Below are 6,568 nucleotides of genomic sequence, written 5' to 3' on the forward strand. Positions count from 1 at the left end.
ATATAACAAAAATAGAGTGTGTGTACTTTGTACGCGAGTAAGAAGTTATACTTCTATTATTATGATTATAACGAAATAAATATATTTTAAACAGTTTAATTTTATTTTTATTTAAATATTACACTAAGTTTAATACTTAAAATAATACCAAAAAATTAGCGTTAATATGTAAATTTTTATGAATTATTGCCTCCGCGCATTTGCTTTTCTCTCGATGAATCGTAGAAAATGTAAAAACGGCAGATTTTCTACACAAATTTTTAATTTTTATTTCATTATATTTTAACATCAATTATCCTATTCCCAACTAAGATAATACGTAACTGTTATTGTCACCGGTAAACTAAGTTAAGGAAGTCAAAGTGGAAACAAGTAGTGTGCTATGGAAAAAATAGAACTATTAGAAGTATTAACTTCAAAAAGTCATCATGTGTCAAATCAATAAAACATAAAAATTTGTTCATTGATGGTTTGTTTCTATTAAATTTTATAAAAAATTTATACAGAGTGAAATTCAAGATGATTCTTACAAACTAAGAAGCATTTGACATGATAGCCACATTCTTTGAATGCATAAGAAATGCAACTGTTGCGGCTAGAATATATGCAATTATCCCCAAAGACGTCACCACAGTAGTAGAGTTTTTCATATTTTGTTTTGATTTATTATATATGGTGACATCTGGAAAATGTTTCTTTATTTTTTTCTATAGCACACTACTTGCTTCTATATATTTCCACTTATATGACAGCAACAGTTATGTTTAAAATTTACACGTTTCTTAAGATATCTCGAGATAGAAAAAAGGTATAGACATGCAGTTTTCGGTATTCTGTTGCTAATTTAGTCTAATTTTGTAATACAGAAAAAAAAAAGAATGTGTGTGTACTTTGTACGCACGTAAGAAGTTATACTTCTATTATAATATAATTTCAACGAAATAAATATACTTACTTAACAGTTACAATACAAAAAATTAACAATAATTACCAAAAATGAACCAAAACTTAACAATGCCAAATATTAAAAAAAAAAAAGAAAAAAGTATGAATCGTCCGGGATTTGAACCCGCAATCTCGCGATTTTTTTATCTCTGGTCCAATGCTCTACCAACAAGGCCATCAAGCCGCATGCTACTTACCTTTCAGATATACATAATTATACATCACGGTGACAAGTGAAATATAAAAATAGATGTTTTATTATTTTATGCCCAAGGAAGACAAATCCACAGACACAAAATTATAATAAAAAACCTTTTAAACCACCTTTTTCAAATTGCGCAAGTTGTATTATTAATATCAATGTTAATAAATGAAATATAAATATTTTGACGTTTCACAATTTGACAATTCACTTTTAACTGCAGTGCCTTAAAATTTTTAAAGCACTAGTGCCTTAAAGTAGCATTTTTAACGCTCCTATGGAGTCCTAAAAATTGCATTTTTAACACGTTTGTAGAAAAATATATTTAAAAAAACTAATATATTCTTTCCACACCTTTTCTGGACTGATACATACATAAATTAAAACATTTTGAAGTATAACTTCAAAAATATAATATAAAAACTATTTAAAGAGGCAGTATAACTATGTTTGTTGTTTCTCTTCCCACAAATTTTGAAACGCAACAACCATACATAACCAAACCGTCAACCGTCCAAACCACAGCTGCGCTACAGCTGCCATATTGGATAATTTTTGACATGTCATTTGAACATCCAATCAGAACAAAGTTATAATGCGCATGCGCCCGGATCGTAGGTTTTAATATATAAAAATTCACCCTCATATCGCGCGTAAAGAAGTATAAAAATACATACATACTTGTATTTAATATTTTCCAAAGAAAACTAGATTTCTAAAAAGAAAATAAATAGCGCCTCCTAGCCGGCATATTACGTAATAGGCTGTTTCCAAATTATAACTATTACATTGAAGAAAAAGAGCTGTTTTCAACAAGACCAAGTTTTCAAAAATCGATTAAGCAGAACCGGACTTACAGCGATTTTTTCATAAGAAGGTTCCCACTCACCCCCACCTCTTATTTGCACAGGTAGACTTAAACTTGTGAAATAAAATATGCGCAGAATTGTATGAAGAATACGATAATCGGATTTCCAGTTCCCTTTCATTAGGCAAATTTTGTAATATTTCGATTTTTTAATTTTTGATATTCAATTACGCCCTCTAGCGGTGGACTTACAATTATGAAAATAATTTTCAGGCTTTTCTCGAGGCAACTTTTGTTATAATTTTTTTTTCCAAAGCTGTAGTATAAACGGTTCCTGAGATATGGCTGAGCGCCATTCTTATTGGGACACCCGGTACAATATCTATCATTATTTGATGTTCTTAATAAAAATTTTTCCTGTATATCTGTTCCGTGGTGGTTTACGGAAATAATTAAATGAAATTAAAATAAATGTAAACACAACAAACTGTCAATAATATATTTATTTGTGTCGGTAAAATAGCGTGAATATTTCTCGAAAGAGGGTTTGTTATTCTTTGCGAATGTGGTGGTGTGACTGCACCGAGTGCCCGCTGTGACTATACTAAACTACAAACATTAGTTTTACATGTCTGTGGTTTTTAAAGAAGTGAAAGACTGATTTATTGACATGAGGAATTTTGTTTCCCATAAACTGAACAGACCATTAACATCTCGATAGGGATATATTTCGTTTCTTAAAAATTAACAGGCCCTTCTATGCATATGGTTTGTATATTAAACGTGAATTTTAAATGGGACGTCTTATTTCATTTTGAAAAAGTTATTAAAAATTAAAAATTAAAATTAGCAAAATAGTAATTGAAGAGTGTCGCCACATATCTATTTATAACGAAGATATCGAACTATGCAATATAATTTGATCGCCCGATATATTTAGGATAAGGATTTTACTGATTAGGGCAGTTCTAACGAACGTTTATGAATTTGATGTTCTATTTTGATGTAAAAAAAGCAAAAAATAAAGAAAAGAAATTGACAGTAGTTCTTAGTAGTCTGAGGACCAGGGCTGTTTGGTAGCCTATCAAAGTCCGCGGAGTTTGTTTTTTACCGCAATCTATTCGTTTTGTTATACCTTTTTCACTTAAATGACAATATCTATTTCTTTTAGTTGATCAGTAAGTTAATTATATCCATTTCGTGAAAACTTAATAGATACTCTATACTAATTGGAAAATACGCTTTTACTTGTGATACTCAAATATATAAACGTTCTTAGAACCCTCCAACCAATTTTTGTAAGAAGGATTTTATAGAACTTATGAAAAGTCTTCTTTGTAGCTTTAAAGTCTTCACCGAAGACTTCTAACGAGAGGTTAAAACTAAAACTTCGTGAAACGCAATTCGATGGTGCCTAAAATTAATTTATAGCTCATGAAGTAATGAAAAGGCTTTCGCAAAAGTTTATTATTAGAGAATAAGTAGTTGATTGATTGGATTTTTTAAGAATTTATTGTCATTCGATCTCTGTAAGGGCAAAAGGATGAGCGAGGAAGTAGACTATGAGAAACGGCATTTAAAATGCGTGGAATTTCGGTCACGAGATTATCTAAACACATTAACAATGTCTGGGGGCTATTTTAATTTTTAGTAACGTTTTTTCTTGTAGCAAAAAATGTCTTAAATTTTGAGTCAATTAGTAAATGTTGCTATCTCTCAGCATTTTTTAGCACAAAAACATAAATGATGAAAAATGAATGAAGCTAAAGGAGAATAGTTAAAAGAACAATACGCAGAAAGAAGAATACTAGAAAAGACGTGACAGTTTTAACAAACACACACAGAAAAACTAAAAATTAAGTCACAACAAATGGGAAACTATTATGTTGAACACTTAACGAAAAGTTAAAGAGCTTGACAGCAGTGGCGTAATAAACTCCGTCGCCCCCCCCCCCGCAGGATTGGAAATGGGCCCCCTGTAAAAAATTACTAGATGCGACATGTGTAACAAATATCTATATAAATATCCACATTTTTTTGTAGCTGGCTGTATACCGTTAATTACAAGTAAAATTTAACAACAAATTTTTGGCTTGGTAAAAGGTATATTAGTTTAAAAAGCCCCTATAGGGCTACAAACATAGAAACAAAACGTTTTCGCTCTGTAACAAGAGCATCATCAGTGTTACCTAAAATAAATATATTAAATTAATTTATATTAATATATAATTAATAAATATATTAATTAAAGCAAAATGTTAAAGGTTAAAATTATGACCAAGGTAAAAGCAAAGTTTGGTTATACTTACAAGAACATGGTGAGCCAACCAAAACATACAAAGGTCAAAGACTTTCAAAAACAGACTAAAAGTCTGAAAACGAGACTAAAAATATCTATATGTGTTACAGCCCAGTAAATGAACGTAAAATATGGCGATACCATGTAATTTTCAGTGTCACCACCGAAGTGGTAGACTCAAGACTTTTCGATTTATTTATGAGTAAAAATGTTTATTGTTGAACCAAAAAAACACGTTTTTAGGCAATTTTTCGCAAATAGTTCAAAGAGTAAGTAATATTTGATCGAACAGAATATTGTTAGCAAAAATGTATGTAGCTTATAAAAAAAGGAAACAAAAATGAAGTCTATCGACCCAGTAAAAGAAAAGTTTTTCGTATTTTTCAAATTCCAAATCGAATATTTTAACGTGAAATAACCAAAAAATGAAATACCTTTCGGGGAAACTCATTAGAACTTTTTTAAAGTGTTTAAAACAAGCTTATTTTTACAAAAGTTTCTAGCATCAAATAATAGTTAATCCCATTTTTTGTTAAAAAAAATTGTGAAAATCTCTCTCTATTTAGCACCCCAAATGAAACTAATCATTATCGCTTTACAAATTACTTAACTTTTTTATATGAGCTGTAAGTTTCACCAGTTCAAAGTGCTTATTTTTAAAAAGATTCTAATCGAAAGGGCTTGAGCGAATTACTAATCACGAGTATATGCAAATTTTAAACAGCCATATCTTAACCAATTTTTTTCTTACAGAAAAACAAAATAAAGTCAAATTTTTTTTTAAAGCAAGACTACATTTCTTTACTGTTTGAGATTTTTCGTATCACTAATACTTTTTAAGTTATTTTGAAAAAATAGGCATTTTGTTAAAATTAAATAACTTTTTTTACTATGAAACCAAATTTTTTCAAAAATAAGAACTTTGAACCGGTCAAACTTACAGATCATATGAACAATAAATATTTAAGGTAAATGGTAAAGCACTAACGATAAATTTTATTTGGGGTGCGAAATAGGGGCAGATTTGAACGATTTTTTTTTATTAAAAAAAAAGGACCAACTTTATTTGAGCGTAACTCGTATAGTTTTGTTGCTAGAAACTTTTATAAAAAATAAATATGAATCTTTTTTAAACATTAAAAAAAGTTTTAATGAGTTTTTCCCGAAAAGTGCTTCATTTTTTGGTTATTTCAGGTTGAAATATTCGATTTGGAATTGGACGAATAAGAATAATTTTTCAGGAGTTTCAACTGTGCTTTTACTGTGTCGATAAATTTCATGAATAAGTATACCATTTTTTTGTATCTTGTGAGCTAAATTTTTGCTACAAAAAGAATTTCACGAAAATAATGTTCAAACAACAATAATAAGAGCCATTATAGAAGTAGCAAGAAATGCGTTTGTAAAAATGAAAACAATTATCTGCAATAAAGACCTTAGATTATAACTGACAGTAAAAGCTCTAAGATTTTACGTGTTTTCGATAGTACAATATGATATTTGGTGTTAAAGAAGGATGCTTAAAATAGCATGAAACGAAATAGCAAAACGAATACGGAATTATTGCGATAAATGGGCAAAGAATACGAAATAATAAACACAATAAAAAGAAGAAAGTTACAATGGCTGGTGTACGTAATGAGGGGATAGCGATATGAAACGCTAAAATTGATATAAGAGTGAAAGGAGTATAGGAAGAAGGGGAGTGTCATTGTTGAAAATTTTAAGGGACTAGTTTAAATGCCGTTCCATAGAACTCTTTAGAGCAGCGGTAGATAGAATAAAGATAGTGATGATGATATACAACCTCCGATTGGGAGTCGGCATTTAAAGGAGAAGTTATTAAAATTGTAAATACCTCTGGACATTGTGGATGTTTAAGATTTGTTTAGTCGATACCCCATCTTTTTGTTACTGCACCATACATACCGTGGAATGGTATCTTCGATAAATTTAAATGTATATTCTAAAGTAAAATGTTAGAAAGTTAAGATGTGACCCCTATGTTACTCAAAAGTTTATACATAAACTGTTTTTGTATTATAAAACGATAAGATCTGTCCATATATTTTAGCAGTGTAGCTTTTTATAATGATTTTATATGATTATTGTACTGTCCAATTTTATATGTAATCATCCTTTGTGATACGTATTATAAATAAAAATATATAAAACGTGTGGTCTATGTTTTTTTTAAATAATTTTTCCTAATTTTTTAGATTTGTAGACATATATCTTCAAAAATCTTCATAAGACCTATTTTCCGCTGTTTCTAATTTCCTTCTATATTCTACTGTTCTAAATTTTTTATATT

The sequence above is a fragment of the Diabrotica virgifera genome, chromosome 9 (genome assembly GCF_917563875.1).
Source record: "Diabrotica virgifera virgifera chromosome 9, PGI_DIABVI_V3a".
NCBI classification, from domain to species: Eukaryota; Metazoa; Arthropoda; class Insecta; order Coleoptera; family Chrysomelidae; genus Diabrotica; species Diabrotica virgifera.